At 48.0% G+C, this 14162-nt stretch overlaps 1 protein-coding gene and 1 pseudogene across 1 annotated transcript in view; one reads left to right on the forward strand and one right to left on the reverse strand.

Moving 5' to 3' along the window:
* The window catches only part of LOC138787618 (zinc finger protein 850-like), a 52744-nt pseudogene extending 43084 nt beyond the window's left edge, over positions 1-9660 (forward strand).
* The window catches only part of LOC138786760 (zinc finger protein 84-like), a 790489-nt gene that overhangs the window by 499360 nt on the left and 276967 nt on the right, over positions 1-14162 (reverse strand). The window lies entirely within an intron of this gene.

Consider the following 14162-nt stretch of genomic DNA (forward strand, 5'->3'; position numbering starts at 1 on the left):
CTGCCAGGAAATCCTGATCAGGAGGCCTCAAATGTCATCAGGATAGTATCAGGATTTCCTGACAATAATCCGTTTTTACCTTCAGGAAACCATCAGGAAAAACCTTCAGGATTTCCTGATGAGAAGAAAAAAATTGGACATGATGGGAGATGTACTCCTGCAGTCTGTGGCCACCCAGGTTGCAGGTCATGATGGGAGATGTACTCCTGCAACCTGGATGGCCACAGGCTGCAGAAGTACAACTCCCATCATGACCTGTAGGACATGGTGGGAGTTTTAGTTCTGGGGGGGGGGGGTCTCACCTGTCCGGGCCTGATTTGGAGATTGGCGGCACTGCTCCGGTCCGGGGGCGGGGCTGGCAGGAGTCTGATGCGGCGAGGTCCGGGGGGGAAGGGTGGGCGGTGGGGGAGAGCGATGTCGGCAGCCCTGTAGTGAGGTCGCCCGGGGGTAGGTGGGCGATCGGGGCAGGTCCGGGTGCCGCTCAGAGTGCAGTGGTCCGGGGGCGGGGCTAGCAGGGGTCTGATGCGATGAGGTCCGGGGGGGGAAAAATGTTGGCAGCCCTGTAGTGAGGTCATCCGGGGGTGGGGGGGGGTAGGCGATCGTGGCAGGTCCGTGTGCCGCTCAGAGTGCAGAGTTCGGGGGGGGGGGGGGGGGCAGCAGTTGGAGGTGTGTAAGCTGGCTGTGGCCGGCCTGGTGGTGAGTTGCGGGGGGGGGGGTCTGAGAGCGGACGGGCGGGTGGGTTGGGGGCTTGGGGGTTCGGGCGGCAGGCTGCCCTGATGTCCGGGTGGCTCTTAACCAATCCGGAATCACAAGCACTTTCCTGATGAGCATCAGGAAAGTGCCCGTGATTCCGGCGCTCCCATGGACTTCTATGGGGGCGTCCGGCCCGGAATTCTGGACAAAAATAGGACATGTCCTATTTTTTCCTGATCTGTTTTCAGGAACAGACACCCTTCAGGAAAAATCCGGAAGGGTGTCCGTGACTAATGCAACTATGGGTCCGGAAATCCGTCCGGATGAACATTGTGAATGTACATTGGCTTAAATGGGCTTTCCACTTATTTGTTCACTCAGCAGAATTTCTGCGCTGAAAATTCCGCCGCGGATCCGCTTTCCGCCTGAAGAATTGACATGTTAATTCTTAAACAATGTGTGTGTGTGCATCCAGCGCCACTATATTCCCCCTGGTCATATGTTACTAATGCAATAGGATAGCACTTACTCAGTTATCCTGTATGAGAATGCACAATGTCGTCTGATCCTCCGTTCCGTCTTGGTAAGGTAGCAGCTGTAGTAACTGTAACCGTTTTGGAGATATGGTGAATTAGTCTGTTAAAAGTATGCCGAGAGTGCGCTCCGGCCGGCAGCGCGACCTCAATCGGCTTCAGCGTTCCGTTCCGTGTGTAGAATGTGACGTCACAGTAGCTCACTACGGAGTCTCAAAGGGACCATCCAACGTTTCAGCGTGACTTACGCCTTCCTCCTCTTTTTGCGGATTCCCCTAGAGGAATCCTATAGGAGTCTATGGGGCATGAATTCTGCTTTAAATTCTGTTCGAATTCTGCTTGCATTCCGCTTCTATTCTACCAGAGCTGAATAGGCTTGGAATTTCAAGCAGAAAACTTTCCTCTACAATTCCTCGAGAATTTCTCAGTGTGAACCCACCCGTACAGAGAAATACATACAACAGTTAAACATAAGACATGTTACCTCATAAAATATATAATAAACCACTTGTGGACAGAGGCCATCCTCAGCCCAGCCACAGGAATTGCACTCTGGTATACTACATAGTGATCATAGAAGTCCTCCAGGATGTCGTTACAGTTCCTTCCCATAAAAGTTTAAATCACCCCTCTTTTTTCATTTTATAAATAAAAATAAACATATTTGCTATTTGCGTGAGGAATTGTCCAGACTATTAAATTATCACATTCCCGATCTCTCATGGTAAACGTTGTAAGCGCAATAAAAAACACTTAAATGCAAAACTGCAGATTATACAGCTTGATACTGTGTACACATACAGCTCAGCTACATGTACATTACACACATACAGCTCAGCTACATGTACATTACACATATACAGCTCAGCTACATGTACATTACACATATATACAGCTCAGCTACATGTACATTATACACATACAGCTCAGCTACATGTACATTACATATATACAGCTCAGCTACATGTACATTACACACATATACAGCTCAGCTACATGTACATTACACACATACAGCTCAGCTACATGTACATTACACACATACAGCTCAGCTACATGTACATTACACACATATACAGCTCAGCTACATGTACATTACACACATACAGCTCAGCTACATGTACATTACACATATACAGCTCAGCTACATGTACATTACACACATACAGCTCAGCTACATGTTCATTACACACATACAGCTCAGCTACATGTACATTACACACACATACAGCTCAGCTACATGCACATTACACACATACAGCTCAGCCACATGTACATTACACATATACAGCTCAGCTACATGTACATTACACATATGCAGCTCAGCTACATGTACATTACACATATATACAGCTCAGCTACATGTACATTACACACATACAGCTCAGCTACATGTACATTACACATATACAGCTCAGCTACATGTACATTACACATATACAGCTCAATTACATGTACATTACACACATACAGCTCAGCTACATGTACATTACACACATATACAGCTCAGCTACATGTACATTACACACATACAGCTCAGCTACATGTACATTACACACATACAGCTCAGCTACATGTACATTACACACATACAGCTCAGCTACATGTACATTACACACATATACAGCTCAGCTACATGTACATTACACACATACAGCTCAGCTACATGTACATTACACACATACAGCTCAGCTACATGTACATTACACATATACAGCTCAGCTACATGTACATTACACACATACAGCTCAGCTACATGTACATTACACACATATATACAGCTCAGCTACATGTACATTACACACATATACAGCTCAGCTACATGTACATTACACACATATACAGCTCAGCTACATGTACATTACACATATACTCAGCGGCCACTGTATTAGGTACACCATGCTAGTAACGGGTTGGACCCCCTTTTGCCATCAGAACTGCCTCAATTCTTGGTGGCATAGATACAACAAGGTGCTGGAAGCTTCCTCAGAGATTTTGGTCCATAGTGACATGATGACATCACACAGTTGCCGCAGATTTGTCGGCTGCACATCCATGATGCCAATCTCCCGTTCCACCACATCCCAAAGATGCTCTATTGGATTGAGATCTGGTGACTGTGGAGGCCATTGGAGTACAGTGACCTCATTGTCATGTTCAAGAAACCAGTCTGAGATGATTCTAGCTTTATGACATGGCGCATTATCCTGCTGAAAGTAGCCATCAGATGTTGGGTCCATTGTGGTCATAAAGGGATGGACATGGTCAGCAACAATACTCAGGTAGGCTGTGGCGTTGCAACGATGCTCAATTGGTACCAAGGGGCCCAAAGAGTGCCAAGAAAATATTCCCCACACCATGACACCACAACCACCAGCCTGAACCGTTGATACAAAGCAGGATGGATCCATGCTTTCATGTTGTTGACGCCAAATTCTGACCCTACCATCCGAATGTCGCAGCAGAAATCGAGACTCATCAGACCAGGCAACGTTTTTCCAATCTTCTACTGTCCAATTTCGATGAGCTTGTGCAAATTGTAGCCTCAGTTTCCTGTTCTTAGCTGAGCGGAGTGGCACCCGGTGTGGTCTTCTGCTGCTGTAGCCCATCTGCCTCAAAGTTGGCCGTACTGTGCGTTCAGAGATGCTCTTCTGCCTACCTTGGCTGTAACGGTTGGCTATTTGAGTCACTGTTGCCTTTCTATCAGCTGGAACCAGTCTGCCCATTCTCCTCTGACCTCTGGCATCAACAAGGCATTTCCGCCCACAGAACTGCCGCTCACTGGATGTTTTTTCTTTTTCGGACCATTCTCTGTAAACCCTAGAGATGGTTGTGCGTGAAAATCCCAGTAGATCAGCAGTTTCTGAAATACTCAGACCAGCCCTTCTGGCACCAACAACCATGCCACGTTCAAAGGCCCTCAAATCACCTTTCTTCCCCATACTGATGCTCGGTTTGAACTGCAGGAGATTGTCTTGACCATGTCTACATGCCTAAATGCAATGAGTTGCCGCCATGTGATTGGCTGATTAGAAATTAAGTGGTAACGTGCAGTTGGACAGGTGTACCTAATAAAGTGGCCGGTGAGTGTATATACAGCTCAGCTACATGTACATTACACATATACAGCTCAGCTACATGTACATTACACACATACAGCACAGCTACATGTACATTACACATATACAGCTCAGCTACATGTACATTACACACATACAGCTCAGCTACATGTACATTACACACATACAGCTCAGCTACATGTACATTACACATATATACAGCTCAGCTACATGTACATTACACATATACAGCTCAGCTACATGTACATTACACACATACAGCTCAGCTACATGTACATTACACACATACAGCTCAGCTACATGTACATTACACACATACAGCTCAGCTACATGTACATTACACATATACAGCTCAGCTACATGTACATTACACACATACAGCTCAGCTACATGTACATTACACACATACAGCTCAGCTACATGTACATTACACACAGGGCTCTGCTGCAGGCATATATAACACACACATACACAGCTCTGCTGCATACACATCACTTCAGCTCATCCAGCACAGCAGAGTCCTGCATACACTGAACAGAAGCCTCTGATCATGTGACTCCTCCTCCATGTGACAGATCACATGACTGTGACATCATGGCAGGTCCTGGAGGCACAGGGGAAGCACACTGCTACTTCCGGTCGAGGCCCCGCCCCTCCTGGTGACATCTCACCACAAAGGAGAGGATACACTCTAGCATCTACCCTCCTGTATCTGCAGGTAGTGTTGGTTATTATATTGCTGTATCTGTACATATCGGCCATTGTATCTCCTGGTCGGCCGTATACAGAGATTAGGGAGCGACAGACAGCGATATCTGCTGCAAATCGTCTCTGAGAAAAACATGTCACTTTTCACTTCCTTTGCCCGCATTTCAGCAGTGTCTCCCTCGCGGGGCCGTGTGTGCGAGGTCTCTCTCGCGGGGCCGTGCGTGCGGCGTCTCTCTCGCGGGGCCGTGTGTTATGTCTCTCGCAGGGCCATGTGTGTGACATTTCTCTCGCGGGGCTGTGTATTATGTCTCTCGCGGGGCCGTGTGTGCGACGTCTCTCTCGCGGGGCCGTGTGTGCGACGTCTCTCTCGCGGGGCCGTGTCTGATATGTGGAGAAGAAGAAATTTATTAGCCTATATTATTAAAGTGACTGTACCACCAGGCCCAGGCTGAAGCACTGGAGGCAGCCGACCCACCCTTAGTGGGAAGAAATCCCAGCCGCTCCATGACCTGACTCCATTAGAATCAATGGAACCCTATCATAGAGGGGCTAGGGTTTCCTCCCACTAAGGGTGAGTCGGCCGCCTCCAGTGCTTCAACCTGGGCCTGGTGGTACAGTCACTTTAAGTTTTTATATTCTCTTGTACTATCCACTTATTGTCCAGGGATCAGGGACGTCATCCTGGAAGTTCTCATCAGGGAGGAGGTGCAGCCCCAGAGAGCAGAGCGGGCAGGAGCTCTCCACATAACCCCTGTAAGGTGCCATATCCATCAGGGACACCTGTAGCATATATACCATATATCCTCAGATCGAGGGAGTGGCTTACATTGTAGCAGTTTTCAGCTTCTCGACCACAAACAGACTGGGGAGCCCTCGATCTGCAGATAGCGGCAGGTCTCACTGGTAGGAGCAGCATCTAGAGGACTTCTGTGCAAGTGACCCAGAGGGATATAGCCCTTTAATTCCTTCTATTTAATGTGACCCCTGTGGGGGAGTAAGATATCTGCCTAAAGCCCCTGGTTGTCCAGATTACAGGAAGCTCATAAATAAAAAGGGAGAAAAGATGTAGTGACTGTATGTGGTGTTACATTGTCTCATCTTCTCTCCATACATTACAGGATCCTCTACTGATAATTCTCCAGAGCGACCGATCAACCATGGAGAGAGACAGAGACAAGATGGCCGACAGGATAATAACCCTCACCCTACACATACTCTTCCTGCTTACTGGGGAGGTGAGGGATTCTGGGAGTGATGTCATCATGACATCATTCTTATCTATGGAATAACAGATGGATAGGACTGGAGAGGTGAGGGATTCTGGGAGTGATGTCATCATGACATCATTCTTATCTATGGAATAACAGATGGATAGGACTGGAGAGGTGAGGGATTCTGGGAGTGATGTCATCATGACATCATTCTTATCTATGGAATATCAGATGGATAGGACTGGAGAGGTGAGGGATTCTGGGAGTGATGTCATCATGACATCATTCTTATCTATGGAATAACAGATGGATAGGGCTGGAGAGGTGAGGGATTCTGGGAGTGATGTCATCATGACATCATTCTTATCTATGGAATAACAGATGGATAGGACTGGAGAGGTGAGGGATTCTGGGAATGGATGGAGTGATAGTAATGTGTCTCTCCATACACAGGATTACACAGTAGTGAAGAAGTCCTCTAGTGGGCGCTGTGGGGCTCCTGGGTGTGAAGGATGGGGAAGAACCCTGAGCCCAATCCCGGGGCCCCTGATACATGAGGAAATGGAGGAAGAGAAGATCCTAGAAGTCACCAACAAGATGGTGGAGCTGCTGAGTGGAGAGGTGAGACTGTGGCGGCTGGGAATGCTGGGACATTATACAGTAACACCACTGGAGGGGTGGGGGGGATGACTGTGTGACCATTGTGTGTGTCAGGTTCCTATAAGGTGTCAGGACGTGGCGGTCTATTTCTCCATGGAGGAGTGGGAGTATGTAGAAGGACACAAGGATCAGTACAAGGATGTGATGCTGGAGGATCAGCAGCCCCTCCCATCAGCAGGTAATAGACAGGACTATATACACACCTCCTCTCTGTATTATCTGGATGGAAAGAATGAATTCAGTCTCTGTATGTGTTCCCTCCAGTCAGATCCAGTAAGAGAACAGCACCAGAGAGATGTCCCCGTCCTCTTCTCCCACAGGATCAGGATCAGGTAGATGGAGATGTTCCCTATGATCTGTAGATCCCACCTGACTTCTCCTCCTGTCTGATGACTTTTACAATATTTCTCTCACATATTAAGAATCAGGGGGAAGATGGGAACAACATTATTGGTCCAGAGACAGATGTGAGCAGTGCTGAGCAGTATAAGGAGGACATCACTACATGGAAAGATATGAACTATATTAATGCTACAAATATAATGGTGAAAGAAGAGACAGATGTGAGCGGTAATGAGCAGTATAAGGAGGACCTCACAACATGGAAAGATATGAACTATATTAATGCTACAAATATGATGGTGAAAGAAGAGACAGATGTGAGCAGTGATGAGCAGTATAAGGAGGAGATTCCTATGAGGAAAGATCTGAGCAATTTCAATGCTACAGACATTAGGGTAAAAGAAGAAAAAGAGACAGATGCCGGCAGTGATGAGCAGTATAAGGAGGACATCACTACAGGTAACCGCCCAGGTGAGTAGTGACCAGTAAATGCAGAGTCTCACATTCTCCTCAGTCACCGGCTGTAACTATTCTATGGGGAATTTTTTACAAAGTAAAAAATGTTTAAAACAAAAATACAAATTAGCCGTAGATGGAAGTTTTAGTAGATTTGGAATGTGCTGTAGGACGGGCCAAAAAGTCACATTCTTTTTAGTCTTCAACATATAATCTGAGACTTTAGCACCTTAAAATTGTGTAGATGCGGAAACCAGAGTGTAAGAGAAATAGGCCGATTAGATGAGAGAAGAACGGACATTCCAGGAATTCTGAAAAGGGTCCTATTACGGGAAAGGATTATCGGCTGTACTTGACCGATAATCTTTTTGTGTAATAGCTCATGTTGAAAGGCAACGATCGTCCGACATGCATGAGGTCTAAAATCCCGATCATAATAGCGAAGGTCTGCGACGTGTTGCTCTATGTTATAGGAACGGCAGCAGCAGACTGCTGCTCTCTTCTATAGGCCACCTGGACGATCTAAAAATCCCTGTAATCCTCCGTTCGATGGTTGTGTGTGTAATAGCACAGACAGTGAGTGGGGAACGAGGAGGAAGCGAGTGCCAACCTGTTTCCTTCTCAATATCGGGCCGTGTTATATGGCTCTAAGATTAGAGCTGGATCAGTAGTCAGCAGCACAGAATGGAGGGAGAGATGTTTCCTCAGTAGTGAGGTTATACCAGAGCAGAGGAAAGAAGGAGGAGCTGAGGAAGATAGCAGGAGGCCAACAAAATGTGCTGGGAATGTGGGATCAGATGGGGGGGGGGGGATGGGGAGGAATTCTGAGAAAGCTGCACTTAGAGATGTTCTATAGATAAGACGAGCGATATCTGCAGAAGCCGCACCGTTATATTACTCCTCACTAATAGAATGAGTTTCTTCTTGGCAGCTGAGTGTACCCGGAGATCAGAGGGACATCAGATATCTCCAGATATTACAGCAGATGGTCAGATCACACAAGATACATATGAAGAACCTTCTATTACCCCAGATCTACCCCCAGCCCCTCACAGCAAAGAGCTAGCATCTTATCCTGTTATACAAGTCCCATCTACTGATTCATCACAGACTGCTAAGAAAAATAGAAGTCGTAGAGGGAATATTGATACAGAAACGTGCAAAAGTGTTCATGCAGGGGAGAAGCCATTTCCATGTCCAGAATGTGGAAAATGTTTTACTATGAAATCAAAACTTGTTGCACATCAGAGAATTCACACAGGGGAAAAGCCATTTTCATGTTTAGAATGTGGAAAATCTTTTCTTAGAAAATCAAAACTTGTTGCACATCAGAGAATTCACACAGGGGAAAAGCCGTTTTCATGTTCAGAATGTGGGAAATCTTTTACTGTAAAATCAAAGCTTGTTGAACATAAGAGAATACACACAGGGGAAAAGCCGTTTTCATGTTCGGAATGTGGGAAATCTTTTACTGTAAAATCAAAGCTTGTTGAACATAAGAGAATACACACAGGGAAGAAGCCATTTTCATGTTCAGAATGTGGGAAATGTTTTACACAAAACTCATATCTTATTAAGCATCTAAAAATTCACACAAAGGAGAAGCCATTTTTATGTTCAGAATGTGGGAAATGTTTTACCCGAAAACCACATCTTATTAACCATCTAAACATTCACACAAGGGAGAAGCCATTTTTATGTTCAGAATGTGGGAAATGTTTTACCCGAAAATCAACTCTTGCTAAGCATCAAAAAATACACACAGAAAACTCGTTATACATCAGGTAATAACAGGCTAAGTGAGGAAGTTGGCGAGATTGTGCATAGAGATCAATGTGGATTTTGTTTACATAACGGGATGGATTTATGCTTCGTAAGTTATTGATGTATTACTATCCGAGATTTTTTTTTCATATTATATTATTGTAACGTCTTTTGTAAATCAAATAAAGAAAATTAAATACTAAACATCAAATATTTCACTCGGGAGAAACCATTTTTATGTTCAGAATGTGGAAAATGTTTTCCCCAGAAATCAACTCTTGTTAAAGTCTACCTATCGCTATAATAAAGGTCTGACATATAACCACGTCAGAGGTTTGTATCAGTCGCGTCCAGGGGAGGAGACCCCCGCTGATCGCTAGAAGAAAGGAGCTGAAGCGCTTAGCAGTGTGCGCTCTGCCTCTTTGTTTCCACTCTCACTGATAAAATAGCAGTGGACAGAAATATAATGGAGGCCATGGAACTTCTGGTAGAGATGATAGCCGAACGTTCCATAGACTCCATTATAATTCTGTCTACTTCTACTTTATCAGTGAGAGCGGAGATGAAGAGGCAGAGCGCACACTGCTAAGTGCTTCAGCCCCTTTCTTCTAGCGATTAGCGGGGGTCTCAGCACCCGAACCCCCACAGATAAAAACCTCTCACATGGCTAAAACGTATGTGAAGTTTGCTATAATGATAGGCGCACTTTTAGTATCAACAAATTCACACAGGGAACATTTTTATGTTCATAATGTGGGAAATGGTTTTTTCTTTACTGTGAAATCAAATCTTGTTGCACATCGAAAAGTTCACACAGGAGGGAAACCATTTTTATGTACAAAATGTGGGAAATGTTTTAGTGCAATAAACAGCTTGTTGCGCATCAAAAAAAATTCACGGGGCGTGGCTTAGCTATGGAGCCGTGAGGACGCTCATCTGTGGAGCTCCGCGCCAGGCACCGCTATCCGGCCGAATATCGCAGGCATCCGTGGCTCTACTGTCATGTCACGCTCTCAGGGGACTCAGCCTGACACCGTGGGCCGTCCGGTCACCCGCTCGGTTGCGGCAACCCCGGGCATTGATCGCTTCTTTCGGCCTTCTCCTCCAGCCTCACAGTCGGGCCTGCTGGGCAACATGGCGCCCGCACCCGCCCCGTCGCCGAGTGAATTGCTGCCATCCTCACAGCTACAGGGGGTAAGCGACATGGGCGCTCATCATCTTCAGCCCGATACCTCCCTAGCCCCCGCGCACCCCGCCTGGACTGATCATGGGAACTTACCCCGGGTTGATCGCGATCCTGCGGCTGCGTCACAGCCCGGTTCCCCGGCGGCCATAGTGCACTCCGAGCTGCAGCTGCTGCGAGGGCTCATTCAGGCTCTCCCATCTAAGCAGGACCTGGACGCTGTAGTCCAAAGGATAGAGGCCGCGCAGCAGCAGGCTATAGAGGCGGTTAGAGAAGACGTCTCGGCTCTCACTACTCGCACCACCACGGCTGAGGAGGCTATTGGGGCCCTCACTGCTAGAGTTGCAGTTCTGGAATCTGAGACATCCCGGTCTCATAGGCAGCTCCAGTCCTTGGCCCTAATGTTAGATGACCAGGAGAATCGGGGGCGACGGAATAACGTCCGCCTGAAAGGCCTGCCGGAACGGGGGACTAGGGATGACCTTCTACACCGTGTCACCACCCTGTTCAACATGGTAACCCGCAGGCCTGAGGAGGCGACCTTCACTGTGGATCGTATACACAGGGTGGCCCGCCCACAGGCACAAGATGGAGCTGCGCCTCGGGATGTCCTCTGCCGCCTACATTATTACACCGATAAGGAACTCATCCTGAGGGCGGCCAGGGACCATGGGCCCATCACGTTTGAGGAGGTGGAAATAAAGCTCTTCCCAGATGTCTCCGCCAGGACACTTTATATGAGAAGACTGCTAAATCCGTTGCTGGTCCTCGTACGTGATTGTGGTGCCATATACCGGTGGGGCCACCCCTTTCACCTTATAGTGAAGCGTGGAGAGCGCTCCTACATCCTCCGCAACCCTGATGATCTCCCGGGGCTTTTCTCTTTCCTGGACACACAACCCATCTCGATTCCGAACTGGCTATCTGTGGACCGGGTGTCACAGCCGCAGACCAGACCACGCCGCCGTTCTATCTCGGTCAGACGCGGCTCTTCCCCACAGCTGCCTTTCCTGGACTACCCCACGGGTCCAGACCTCTCCGCTGGCCTCCCGCAGGAAGCTTAAAAGCCTACGTTGATATCAGACTGGCTGGGCCCGGTTGTACCCGTTCAGTCAGGTTTTATGGTTTGCTATATCTGCCTGGTTAGCTCGTTTGGGGTACCCACGACTGGACTTCCAGGGTGTCAGAGACACAATTTTTCTGAACGTTATGTCCCTCTTTTTCTGGCTCCACTGTCTGAGTCCTATGAGAGTGTTTTATGTTACATTCCTGTGATAAGCATAACTATCAGTATGAACATAAGTTTCTGTTTAAGTTGTAGTGCCCTGGGGGGGTCCCATCGCTTGTTTGCGCTGGGCCCTCTCCAGTGTTTTCTCTCTATTCTTTGTTTCTTTGAGGCCTGATGCGGTTGCCTGGCTGCGGCTCCCCTCCGTGGCTTTCTACCTCCCCTCTACTCTCCCCTGAGGCTTGGCTTATTTGCCTCCTCGGTGGGCTTCTTCTGGATTTTTTCCTTTAGGTTCCCCCCCCCCCCTTTTTCTCTTTTTCCTTTCTTCTTTCTTCTCTTCTTCTCTCTTCCCCCTTCTCCTAATCCCTTCTGCTGTTCTCGGGAGCTCCCTCAAGTCTCTCGGTTTCCCACACCCGCCTCCCTCCCCCCTTCTCTTTCTCTTCTTCCTTTCCTCCCTCCCTCCTCCCTGTCTTCCCCTTGGCATCTCCCCTAGTTATTTTTTTTTTTTGTTGTCTTGCCTGTTGGTGTTTGTCTTTGTCAGTCCCCCCCTCCCAACGCCCCGATTCATACTAACGCCAATGGCGCCCCTCCCCGCAGAGCTCCGGGTTGGGTCCCTCAATATTAAGGGCCTTCATGACCCCGGCAAGCGCTCAATACTGATGAGCTTCCTGAGGAAACAAGCGCTCCACGTGGCATTTCTCCAGGAAACGCATCTGCGTGAATCTAACCGTATTACCCTCTCTAACTCCAATTTTCCTTCTGCTTACCATAGCTTCTCGCCAAATCCCAAATCCTGTGGCTCGTGCATCTTGGTTTCCAGGAGTCTTCCCTGGGAGCATGTGGAGACACGTACGGATGAAGAAGGTAGGGTGGTGCTCTTGAAGGGCCGTATCGCTGCACATCTTTTTACCTTTGCCTCATTTTACTTACCAACGACGGGCCAGGCTCGTGCCCTTTCCATGATGTTGGAACTCCTGGACGACTTTGCAGAGGGGACACTGGTTCTGGGGGGAGACTTTAACCTGGTGTTGGACCCTCAGTTGGATACTTCCACGGGCCGTACACACCTTAGCCAGGCGACAATGGGGCGCATCTGTAATACACTGCATGATCACAGGCTGGTGGACGCATGGCGTCTCTGCCATCCTGTGGATCGGGACTACACGTTCTTTTCCCAAGCCCACAATGTCTATTCTAGGCTCGACTATTTCTTTCTCCACCACCGCGACCTTGGCTTATTGAACCAGGCATTGATCGACAGTATCACATTTTCAGATCATGCCCTGGTGGTAGTTGGGTTATCGCTATCTGCTCTCCAACGACCTCAGTGGCAATGGAGACTAAACTCCTCTCTCCTCCAGGACGTGGTGGTTAGGAAAGATGTTGAGACCACATTGACACATTACTTCCAAGACAACTTAGCAGCGGATACATCCCCAACGATGGTGTGGGAAGCACGTAAATGTGTGGTGAGGGGGGTGCTGGTGAAACATGGGGCTCGCCTTAAGAAAGATAGGACCTCGAAAACAATGAAGCTTCTAGATCACCTTAGAGAGCTCGAAATAGCCCATAAGAGGGCCCAGACCCAGGATTCCACCGCCGCTCTAATCCAGAAGCGCGATGAACTGCGTGCTCACTTGCTTCACAATGCCAAAGCCACCTTGTCCAAGTGTAGACGCTTTTATTATGAGCACGGTAACAAACCCGGCAGAGCGTTGGCTAGGGCGTTGCGAGCGCAACAGGCAAGGTCTTACATCCCTAAGATACAGACTGGTCGGGGCTCAACGGCACATCTCCCGGATGAGATCGCTGGCACGTTCCGAGATTTTTACGCAGAACTGTATTCCATTGATGGTTCTAACCCGAATGTAGCAAGTGGGGGTTTCAGGGAGCGCATTCAGCATTACCTTGCGGAGTCAGGATTTTGCCGCCTGGAGTCTGATGCACTGGAGGGTCTGGAGGGGCCTATCTCCCAAACAGAGCTCTCCCTGGCTATTAAGGAATCCCCTACCGGTAAAACCCCGGGTCCCGACGGCCTATCCTTGGCCTATTACAAATCTTTCCAAAATCTTCTAGCTCCACATTTCCTGTTGGCCTTTAATTCGATTTCCAGATTGGGGGTGTTGCCCCCGGATTCCACACGTGCGCACATAGCTGTAATTCCTAAGGAGGGAAAAGATTCTTCACAATGCGGCAACTACCGCCCCATTTCGTTGTTGAATGTGGACCTAAAACTTTTTTCTAAAATTCTGGCGACCCGCCTGTCCACTCTGCTGGGGGAGGCCGTTCACTCTGATCAGGTGGGCT

This window comes from Dendropsophus ebraccatus, chromosome 3, assembly GCF_027789765.1.
Source record: "Dendropsophus ebraccatus isolate aDenEbr1 chromosome 3, aDenEbr1.pat, whole genome shotgun sequence".
Lineage (NCBI taxonomy): Eukaryota > Metazoa > Chordata > Amphibia > Anura > Hylidae > Dendropsophus > Dendropsophus ebraccatus.